At 43.8% G+C, this 11,976-nt stretch overlaps 1 long non-coding RNA gene across 2 annotated transcripts; it reads left to right on the top strand.

The window, feature by feature from the left end:
- Positions 1-1,051: 1,051 nt before the first annotated feature.
- On the top strand, positions 1,052-9,823 carry LOC119232458 (uncharacterized). Of its 2 annotated transcripts, none has more exons than XR_008549684.1 (4): positions 1,052-1,280; positions 3,134-4,697; positions 6,130-6,237; positions 7,779-9,823. It is a non-coding gene; the product is annotated as an uncharacterized LOC119232458 (long non-coding RNA). The 2 variants fall into 2 exon arrangements; XR_005122096.2 differs by lacking the exon at positions 7,779-9,823 and adding an exon at positions 6,700-7,636.
- The last annotated feature ends 2,153 nt before the right edge of the window (positions 9,824-11,976 follow it).

The raw sequence follows: 11,976 nt of genomic DNA, 5'->3' as shown, positions 1-11,976 counted from the left end.
CAAAAGAAAAGAGAAGAGAAGAGAAGAGAAGAGAAGAGAAGAGAAGAGAAGAGAAGAGAAGAGAAGAGAAGAGAAGAGAAGAGAAGAGAAGAGAAGAGAAGAGAAGAGAAGAGAAGAGAAGAGAAGAGAAGAGAAGAGAAGAGGAAAAGGAAAGGGAAGGGAAGGGAAGGGAAGGGAAGGGAAGGGAAGGGAAGGGAAGGGAAGGGAAGGGAAGGAAGGGAAGGGAAGGGAAGGGAAGGGAAGGGAAGGGAAGGAAGGGAAGGGAAGGGAAGGGAAGGGAAGGGAAAGGAAGGGAAGGGAAGGGAAGGGAAGGGAAGGGAAGGGAAGGGAAGGGAAAGGGAAGGATATTTTAGGTAAAGTCACCTCCCCTCAGGGGACTTTTGGGGATGTCTTATCAGACAGGTGACCTCACTAGTGCTGATCAAGAAACTCCAGATTGATTTGATTAAAGATTGTCCTTGGGAGGGGCTGAAACTGTGTTAGGTCAGGCATTTAGTCTGGCTAGGACATGGTATGAAGAATTCCATTTGAAACTTTTTTTCTTTACTAGGGTTTATGCCCCAAATGACTAAAAGTAGGAACTGAAACAGACATTTCTACAACAATGTACATAGTAGAATTATTCATATTACTCAAAGGTGGAATATGAAAATAATACATATGCCCATTGATATATGAATGTACAAAGTAAGGGTTCTGAAATTAAGCCCAGCCTACATTTATTCCTATAACATTCTTATTCTCATAACATTCTTTCATGTTGGCGCCTTACCTCGTGGCATCAGGATACTTCCCCCTTCCGTGATTGGCTGTGCTCCTTTCGGCCCAGTGCGCATGACGACCTCCGGCGCACCAAATAAGGGATGTGACCTCCGGCGCACCAAATAAGGGCATGTGCCCTTCCGGGATTAGCTGTGCTTCTTTTGGTCCAGTGCGCATGACGGCCTCCGGCGCACCAAATAAGGTTATGTGTTTAATCATTGGCTAAGCACTGTTGGCCTGCTTCTTCCGCTTCCGGTCCCCAGCTACAAAGCCCCGCCGAAACCGAAAGTAAAAGAGACCTGCGATAGCTGAACCAGGAGTATGCGTGTCTCCCTCCGGTGTACCCCTGTTCTTTCAAGTCGCTGCTCTCTCCCCGAGAACCTTGTTGACCAGTCCGCGGGCTCGGGCAGGTGGCGCCCAACGTGGCGCTCGAGGTACGAGAGATTTCCAGTAGACCCAGACGCGGCGTGCGGCGCGAGTTACTCAGGCCCCGACCCACCCGGCGGGACAGTCATTAGGTAAGTTTTGGCGTCTGATATTTTTAAAAATGGGACAGGCACTTAGTGAGCACCAGCTTTATGTTTCCCAGCTCAAGGAAGCTCTTAGGACACGCGGAGTTAGGGTTAAGTCCAAGGACCTCTTTTTATTCTTTGATTTTGTCCAAGAAACATGCCCGTGGTTCCCTAAAGAAGGAACTATTGATGAAAAACGCTGGCAGAGAGTGGGAGATGCTCTCAACGAGTTTTACCGAGTTTTTGGGCCCGAAAAGATTCCCGTAACAGCCTTTTCATATTGGAATCTTATTAATGATCTGTTGGCTAAGCGAAAAACTGATCCTGGCTTACAACATGCTATCTCCCATACTGAAAATATCCTTAAAAGTGCCCCCTCCAGTGTAGCTGAGGCTCCCCCTTCTGGGGCTTGCGGTGAGGACCTAATTTCATCCCATAGTGAGGATGAAGAAATTTCGCCCCCAAAACATGCGACAGGGGCCCCCAACCCTTATGATGAGACTAATCCCCAAAATAATGCGCCCCCAGTACCAGATGGTACCCCCCAACCTGCCGGCACCCCCGTAAAGGAGCCCCGTCCAAATACACTTCCCCCATGCAAAAGCCTCTACCCTTCTCTGCCGCGACCCCGCTGTAGGTCCCCTCCGGCTTCCGAGGTAGACTGGGACGAGTTGGCAGAACAAGAGGGTCGCTACTGGCCTCCCCCCACCTCTATTGCCAAGGACCCCGTAAAAAAGCCTGTTTTAATACAAACGCTTGAGACCTTGGGAAACCAAATTAATACTCTTGTTAACCGTTTTGATAAATTGTGTGCGGCCTTCCTCGTGTCTGCTGACAGCCCTTCTGCTCCTCCCCCACAAGTTAATCCGCCGCCATTTTGTCCTTCTTCTGTTCCCGCCTTGCCGCCATTTTGCCCTCCTTCTTCCTCCCTTGTTGCCTTGCCGCCTTTTTCTTTGACTCCTCCTGCTCAGCCGCCCTCTCTCCGTCCCTCCCTCCTCCTTCGCGTCCTGCTCCATTACATCTCTTTCTAGTGGTTGAAACCACCAACGCCCAGGGCGTTGTTCAACGTCATCATGAGCCTCATAATTTCCGCAACATTAAAGAACTAAAAGAGGCTGTGTCCCTTTATGGAGTCACGGCGCCCTTCACCCTCACTGTTTTGGACACCTTAGCCCAATCCTCTCTCACTCCGTCGGATTGGTACTCCCTGGCAAAGGCCACCCTTTCTGGGGGCGATCACCTCCTTTGGAAGGCTGAGTTTATTGATAATTGTAACGTTTTGAAAGACAAAACCGCGAGGCCCCCAATGGCTGGATCCTTGAAATGCTAATTGGAGAAGGCAATTATTCTGACCAAAATAACCAAATCAATTTTCCACCCTTTCCATTACTCATACTACTGGCATACCATATAATCCGCAGGGACAGGGCATCGTTGAAAGAGCCCACCAGACACTCAACACCGTTATTCACAAAATCCGCCAATCTTCCTGGTACCCCTCCCGGTTGGCGCCCCGCAATGTCCTGTGTCATGCCTTGTTTATTTTAAATTTCCTCCGCCTAGATGATGCTGGTAAAAGTGCAGCCGACCACTTTTGGCACTCCTCTACCTCCACTCAGTTTGCATTGGTCAAATGGAAGGACCCACTTACTGGCTCTTGGAATGGTCCAGACCCTGTTTTGATTTGGCTCGTGGAGCGGTTTGTGTCTACCCCCACGATGCTGACTCTCCTCGCTGGCTCCCAGAGCGCTTGGTTCGCGCTGTACCTGCGCCACCCAGCGCCACTGCAAAACCTCCGGACGCCGCCGAGGCGCGGTGGCTGAGTCCCTCTGAGGCGTCTCTTTTTGTTTCCTTTTCAGGATGCCTGTGGCCACCTGGATTCTCCTGGTTCTTCTACAGTAGCCTGTCGCCCGTGTCTTAGCCGGCCTTGGACCACCCGCCTCTCTCGCATCCGCGTCTTCTTCCTTGGATTCGCCCTGCAACTGCAAGGCATTACCTCTGCCCTGGCCACAGGTGCCTCTGGTTTGGCCATCTCCGTTTCTCAATACCATACCTTGTCTCAACAACTCATTGATGATGTACAGGCACTATCTAGCACCATCCAAGATCTTCAGGACCAACTAGACTCTTTGTCGAAGTTACCCTCCAAAACTGATGCAGTTTTGACCTCCTCACCGCTGATAAAGGGGGCATCTGTGTGGTCCTGCAGGAGCGTTGTTGCTTCTATGCCAATAAGTCCGGCATCGTACGCAATAAAATCCGCCAAGTCCAAGAAGACCTAGACAGACGCTGGCAGGATCTTGCAACCAACCCCTTATGGACTGAACTTAATGGACTTTTGCCGTATTTGCTTCCCCTGTTGGGTCCCCTGTTATCCCTTTTATTGTTACTTGCTATGGGTCCTTGTGTTTTAAACACAGTCCCTTCAGGCGAGACCTATCCAGGTGCACTATCACCACCTGGAAATGCTGGAAAGTGGGGATGCATATACGGATCTCGGGTCGCCGTCTGCGCCTGGCCAGTAGGTAGCACAGCCTACATGCTATGGGAGTCCCACCGTCCTGACCCTTGGTAGCCTTTTAACGTCAGTCATTATCCAGCTTCCTGCCTGGGCCCCCTTGAGGATGCTGGAATGGATAGCCAATGACTGGTAAGATGGAATGCGGGACAAGACCAACCTAAGACAGCCCGTGCTCCCTTTCCATCTAGGACCGTCGGGTGATGACGGGTAAGGCTCGTCCCTGCAATTCACAACCTAAGACAGGCACATTCCTCCTCACTAATAAAGAGAAAAGGGGGATCTGTTGGCGCCTTACCTCGTGGCATCAGGATACTTCTCCCTTCCGTGATTGGCTGTGCTCCTTTCGGCCCAGTGCGCATGACGACCTCTGGCGCACCAAATAAGGGCATGTGCCCTTCCGGGATTAGCTGTGCTTCTTTTGGCCCAGTGCGCATGACGGCCTCTGGCGCACCAAATAAGGTTATGTGTTTAATCATTGGCTAGGCACTGTTGGCCTGCTTCTTCCGCTTCCGGTCCCCAGCTATAAAGCCCCGCCGAAACCGAAAGTAAAAGAGACATGCTTTAGCTGAACCGAGTGTACGTGTCTCCCTCCGTGGTGTACCCCTGTTCTTTCAGGTCGCTGCTCTCCCCCCGAGAACCTCATTGACCAGTCCACGGGCTCGGACACTTTCATGTTCCTATAGAATTGAAAAGATATCTCACTTGGATTCTGAACAATTTGTGACATTTCAAGCCTGCATGATTTTGTTCACATTGTTTTTCCTGGTTATACAGTTCTATGTTACAAACTGTCATCTAACCATTTGTACCAGAAAACAGCATTAGACCTTTCTCAAGATTTTGTGGGTTCCAAATTTGGAAACACTTCATTGGGCAGCTTGTCTCCAATCTGAGGCTGGAAGGTACATTTGGAAGATGTCTTCTTAATGCATATGTCTGGCCCCTGGATGCTATTTTGCTTACTTGCTTGCTCTTGCTCTCACCTTAGCATATCATTGCTCTAATATAAAATGATAGGATGACTCCACTCACTTGGGCGGCTCACAGCAAGGTGATCTTAGGGTACTCATGATTTTCACATGGTGACTAGCTCCTAGTGTCAGAAAGCAGATGCTGCATAAACAAATAAAGGATCTGCTGAGGACTGGCACAATTCTACCACACTCTACTTGTCAAACCAATTACCCATATTCAAGTGGATGAGTTAAGCTCCACATTCTCATGGAGTAATTGCAAAGTTATATTGCAGAAGAGCTTGTGGACCAGGAAATACCATTGTGACCTCTTTGTATAATGCAAATTCTTCTATCTATCTCTAGTTGGAATCGATAGCTAACTAGCTAGCTAGCTAGACATAGGTAGGTTATTTTTGTATATATTAGAAAATGCTCTAACACAGTCCAGTATAAATATCAGAAATAGAGATAAAGATAGTATGCATTGATCCAGATACCTATTACAGAACCAGAAATGGCAGATCTTGCTTGCATCAAGTATAACAAAGTCCAGAAAATGGATACCTTAGAACTATCCTCTTACCTACTGTTTGACTTCAGTATCTTTCCAGAAATGAAATTAGTGAAGCTTAATGAGAGATAGTAGGGATATAGATGAATATCTGAATATCATCTAATAGGTAATTGTTGAAGGTGTGGAAATCATTTAATTGTTAATGCGGCATCTGCTTTCTGACACTAGGAGCTAGTCACTATGTGAAAAACATGAGTACCTTAAGATAACCTTACTGTGAGCTGCCCAAGTGAGTGGAGTCATCTTATCATTTTATATTAGAGCCATGATATGCTAAGGTGAGAGCAAGAACTTGATTTTCAGGATGAAAATTTTTGTTGTTCTATGGTAGGTGTGTGACTGTGTATCTGATCAGGGGGAAAGTTAATAAACCCTAAACTAGAGTAATTAGCAGTTATTGGTAGTGACTCGTGGTAACTATTAATAAATACCACCCTTGCATTTCCTAAGACAAAGTCTAATCCTAAGAAACAAAAGGCATAACATATTGCATCATGGAGAAAGACTTTGGAATTAGACATAGAAGGCAGAAACTATATCTCATTAGTTCTGGAATTCCCACAGCTGTGAAATAATTCTTTTGTGCTATTTCTCAGAAAAACAGAGAGAGGAGCTTTGACTATATGAGTTTCAAGTATCTTCTAATTCTAAAAAAAAATATGCACTGTGACAATGTTTTTATAACATGCACAAAACATTATGCAAAACAAGATTTTATGAGTTTTAAAAGCTGAGTTATTCAGAGTACCTTCTACCTTGATCAGTTTCACCATATCAATGTCAACCATACCATTTTATTTGCAGTGATGGACCCAACCAGGGTGGCAAGATCTGACTTAATCCACAAGGTCATAGCCAACTGCCAAGCATCATCAAGAGGAAACAATAGATGAGCCCTTATGACAAGTTTTGGTGAGTAGAAGTTTTGTAAATTTAGTTCCTTCTTATTACTTTAGAAACAATTGCTTTTTTAAAGAACCCCTGTGACTCTTCAAAATCAGCAAGTACCTTTTGTAATATAAATCCTTAAAGTCATAATTTAGTGTTTTGCAATCTCAGATTCTGACATCTCCAGCACTCCTACACTTAGCCTACACTTATTGCATAGTCAAATATTTCTATTTCATTTTCTCTATAGACTGATTTGATATGTAGGGTATATCTGCCAAACAACCAGCCCAACATATTTCTTTGAGTGGAATTTTTACCTAAGTTGTCTAAACTAATGTTTCTAATAATCAAATTCTTTAGATAATTGCCTCAATATCAGCTTGTTTGGCAGACAGAGAATTTTCTATTTTCTTTTTTACTACTTTGTTCCAATTATCAGATTTTGTTTGGCCTATTATTCTTTAATAATTTCCTTTCTTTTAGTTTAGGTACCAGAACAATGCAACTGAGGCTGGTAGTTACTTGCATTTTCTTTTGACTCCATGGATGGAATTCACTGACACATGCAGACCAGCTAATACACACAGAGAGAAAGCATTAAGTATGATATTGAGCATCTTGGACAATTAATTTGAGTCTTAGATCAGGACATGCCTGTTATCCATATTTCCTCCTTTACTTCCCCTTGTGGGAATCTCAGGAAGTATCTCAATATATTTGATTTCTCCTATATACTGTGGAACTTTTCCCCTTTATACTTCTCTGCCTGTTGCCAATCTGAAATGTTCCCTTTGGCTTTCCTTATGAACAAAATAACTTTTGAAATCTAAGTTTCAGAATATCCTAGACACTTAGCACAAATTTTTTTAAGCGTGCACATTCTTTGAATGTGTGGCAGGCGGTAGGGATGAAAGGGTCCTGAAAAGCTTAGTACACTTGATTGGAAGAGGGACTGGAATGGAAAACAGAATAAAAGAGCAAGGACAATTTTAGGGACTATACAGAAAAGACAGTTGCAAAAATTACAGCATATTCTCATGGTTTGCCCATATATTTAATTACAATAAACATTATATAATAACAAAAAATGCCTATAAGATATTTTAGCAAAGCAGGGAATAGTATTGCATGTAAACTATAATTAACATTGTAAAATAATGTGTATTAATTTTAAAATGGCAGGAAAGATAGAAAAACAATCTGTCAGTTTTGGTATAGTGAGGTTATGGATAAGATTTTTTTCTACACAGCATGTAAATATTTATATAATGTTTACAGTTGGCACAAATAAAGTATTTCCCTGTATTTTCCCAAATTTCTATAACCCCCCCTCTTTTCTCTCAGCGGGTGTGTGTGTGTGTGTGTGTGTTTGTGTGTGTGTGTGTTTGTGTAGCAAGTGAGAATGGGAAGCAGAATATGTGGACCCAAAGCCTCCAGTCCACTGTACCCCATTGCATTTAGCAAGATTCTGCCATCTTTTTTTTTTTTTAACAACTTTTGGGGAAAGATATATGTTCCTTTTTTTTTTTTTTTTAAGATTTTTATTTATTTATTTATACAAGCACCAGGTACAGTCAGAAGCATGGAAGGGTGAGAGAATTCACCAGAGCCAGAGTGGGGAGCAGAACAGAACAGAATGAACGAAATACACTGCTGAGGGGAGCAGCGGGCGCAGCAGGAGAGGTCTGCGCATGATGTGGGACCCTCACCGGTGGCCAGGGATTGAACCAGCAATGCAGAGGCTGCAGTCAGCTTCACAGCCGGCGCTCAACCTCTGTGCCACCAGGGGAAGCCCAAGATTCTGCCATCTTGAATTTCAGTTCCACCATATGTAAAAAGAAGGTGAATGAAATGCATCTAGAGTTCTAAATACAAAATCCTACTTTTCTTACTTTAAACAAATTATGTGTATCACATGTTTACTTACATTTTTAGGGCTATTCCTTACTTTTTACAAAGAATGTGCCCGCCTCTATGTTCTTGATACACAAGAACTACTCATTCTACCTTTCATAGATTTATTTCTGCCTCAATGATATCAGCAAGACAGGTATACTGAATTATGATTATTTAGTCTGGGCTTCAATGTTGAGGAGACAATATGGAATAGTTGAGACTATGAAAAACTGGCACAGGCATCTTGGATGATGGATAAAAAATGTACATTCCCAGCACTTAATTGCTGAGCCAGAATGTTGGCTTTAAAATTTTTAGGAGAAATTCTCTGAAGGCTTGTCAGGGGGTAGGGAAAACCTAGATTTTTCTTTTATTTTAGATCTCATATATTTAATTGCAATAGAAAACAACCTATGCAAGTCTTAGAAAACACATACTTGGATTAAATCCAGTCATTGGATCATGTATTTGCAATCTCTCAGCTAGATGAGTTGCAAAAGCTCTTTCAGCTCTCTGATTGATTAGAAATTCATTACTCATTAGAAGGGCAGGTGCATTGGGCATAATTTGTTTTTATTACCCAGCATCCATTTACTCTCCCTTAATAAGAAAGCCCAGATTTTATTTTGATCTTGAGAGCTTGTTTGGAGATCCTAGTGGGCACCACAGCTACTCACATACCCTTGATGGAAGAACAGTCTTTCTCTATTGGGGAATGCCATCCTCTTCCACCGAGCACACAGTTTCAGGAAGGATGTGCATGGAGCAGCGAGGGAGGAAGTGCATACTGGCCTGGCCGGCCAGATCAGCTCAATCAACCCTGGTGATCAATGTGGTTACAGATGTCCCAGCCAGACCACCCTCATATCCCCAGATTTTATTTGGAAAATTGTATCTTTCCTCCACCCTGAATCTACACATTCCACTGACGTTGTGTCTGTCTGTAGCTCTAAGAGTGAATTAAGTAAAATAAATAAATGAATAAATGTTTTTCAGTGGTAAGCACATGGCCCAAGTCATGCCAACCAGAAACAGTGACTAAATTCTGGGTCTTTTTTAAGCGATCAGAAAAGTAGATCTTTTCTCTGCTAGAGAGGAACTAAGAAAGAAGTAGCCCTGGAAGATGCTGGAAGCAACCAACAGAACTCTAACAGAATAGAGCCAAGACAGAGAAAACAGAGACACTGTAACAGGGTGGTCCCCAGGAAAGGGGGAGTTTCCCTGCCCCACCCAAAGAAGGGTGGAGCTGAGCAGGAAGAGGAGAAGCGGGAGAAGAGACTGAGGAAGGAAGGAAGCAGGATGGAGCCAGGAGACCTGGAGGAGGCACATGGAGCCTAGAGACATGTGAAGAAACTGTGCTTGTCTTTTGGTCGTGGACTGGGTGACACAGATGTGGGTGAGACCCGTGGGGAGGTGACAATGGCAGCTTTTATTTTGATGTTGATTTTGCTCTTTTCCTTCCGGGCTTGTCCGGTTGTTTGTGACCCTTTGCTGTGGGTCCCCACTGGAAGATGCTTTAGACTTGTGGCAGGCTTTGGGGCCTTGTTCTGGGCCAATCCCATTTGGATGGACTTTTACCCACGAGGGGATGGGTAACTCTGGATGCTTCATTTAGAAACTAGACTCTTTGCCTTACCTGTATTGTTTCCTAGTTTTATTAAAGTTCCTTCCCATTAAAGTCTCCTATGTTTTGTGTTGATGCGGCGGATGGCAGAACCCATGTAGAATAGGCAGGTTTGCGGGGTTTGGGCTGCCCCTCTCCCTGTCCTATAACAACACCACCACTGGGAAGGAAATAATGGATCTTTAAGGTGTTATTTGTACCCTGACATCCCGGGTTGTCTGAAGTTATAAACCCTGAGCTTTCTATCTTGGAATCAAGAAAAAAAAAATTAAGATATATTTATTTATTTATTTGTTCGTTTATTTATTTATTTATTTATTTATTTATATAAGAACCAGATGCACGGGAGGGTGAGAGGATTCACCAGAGCCAGAGAGGGAAACAGAACAGGCAGACTGATGAAATACACTGCTGAGGGGAGCAGCGGGCATGACAGGAAAGGTCTGCTGTGCCATGTGGGACCCTCGTTGGCCGACCGGGATTGAACCGGTGCTGCAGAGGCTGTGGACAGCTTCACAGCGTGGTGCTCAAATGCCCAAGTATCAGGAAATCTTTTTAACCTTAAGTTAGTTTGCATCTACATTTCAGCTCATGGCAACCAAAAACTCAAGCTCTTACAGAGACAACTGAGAGGGGATGAGAGCACTACCTTAGTCCCAAATTTCCTTAGTGCTTAGACTTAAAAGAAAAGGGGGTGGTGCACTGGTAAAAGTTTCTCCAGCCTGTATGAGATGTTGGTGAAGATCTTCACTAACTAGATATAATGTCACCATATCCCTGCACCCTTTCCAGATGTTACTTTTTTGAATAAACATCTTCAACACCTTCTCCTGGTATAGTGGGGAAAAGGAATGTTATTTTTCTTTCAACTCTGTTGCTATATTCCCTGTGGAACCATTTCAATTTAGTGAAGTAGAGAGGGACCCAGAGTCTTCCGTTATGAATGTGGTGCTTGAAATGCCAAAGTCAATGACATGAAACGCAGGGCTTCATTACTCCTCAGCTCACCCACACCAGCTTCCCAGGACCCAGTGATAGTTGCTGCCAGAAAGATACATTTGAATTTCAATGTGTCAACTCTCTCTAGCTGTTCTTTCCCTGTTACTGGCTACAAATGGCTTTTAGAAATCTTTTGAACACCCGGTGATTCCGCTCTCCACCTTCTACCACTGCCTAACACAGAATTGGACATCTTTATTCCCAAGATGTCACAAATGAAGGAAAAGGTGGTCTAGGGAAAAACATAAGCCTGTGTTCACAAAACATGCTATAAATAATAATCTTTCTACAGGTATTTACACTTTAGAAGAGGCAGCTTGCAGAAAGTAAAGAGCAGAAATTTTGCCTTTGATCCCACTTTGCTTTGAGTTTTAAGTCTACCTTTTCATAATAAGTAAATACGGTGAAGCTGCCACACTTTTTCCAGCCTTGGTTTCTTCTTAAATAGGATGATAATGCTGAGCTCACACAATTAGTATCTGTGTATGTCATTAAACTGGGAACTATTCAATATTACCTTTCACAACCATTTTGTAATGAACTAGGACTAAGAAAGGAAATGGTTATTCATTCAACAAGCATTTAACGTGGGCCTTAATAGTTAAAAAAAAAAAAATGTGGCATCTGGTGTCAGATGCCTGGATTCAAATTATTTTCCTAATCATTGATAACTATATGACACAGGGTTCAAATTCTTGTGCTTCCCCTTCGTTATCTATAACAGGATCCACCCCCTAGGGTTAGAGTGTGAGTTTATAAGACTGAAATTAGAAAACGCCTAACAAATTCCAGTGTTACTAATGTGAGAGATATTGCTTCTGTTCAGCAACTGCTATACTTCACCTTATCTCAACCATAGGGCTCAAGAAGTGGCAGTAGTATGTGTCTGAATTTCTGGATTTGTATTCGACAACTCTCTAGCCCCTCGTCTCCAGTCTGGATCATTGGGTAAACCACTTCACCCTACTGTGTCTGGTTTTCTCACTTCTTTTTTTTTTAATTAATTAATTTATTTATTTATACAAGCACTGGGTATAGTCAGAAGCACGGGAGGGTGAGGGAATTCACCAGAGCCAGAGCAGGGAACAGAACAGGCAAACTGGCGAAATACACTGCTGAGGGGAGCAGCACATGCAGCATGAGAGGTCTGTTGTGCCATGTTGGACCCTCGCCGGTGGCCAGGAATCCAACCTGTGCTGCAGAGGCTGTGGACAGCTTCACAGGCCAGCACTCAACTGCTG

The sequence above is a fragment of the Talpa occidentalis genome, unplaced genomic scaffold (assembly GCF_014898055.3).
Source record: "Talpa occidentalis isolate TD23 unplaced genomic scaffold, MPIMG_talOcc4v2.1 talOcc4.7, whole genome shotgun sequence".
In the NCBI taxonomy this organism is placed as follows: Eukaryota; Metazoa; Chordata; class Mammalia; order Eulipotyphla; family Talpidae; genus Talpa; species Talpa occidentalis.
This window is presented reverse-complemented; position numbering and strand designations above follow the sequence as displayed.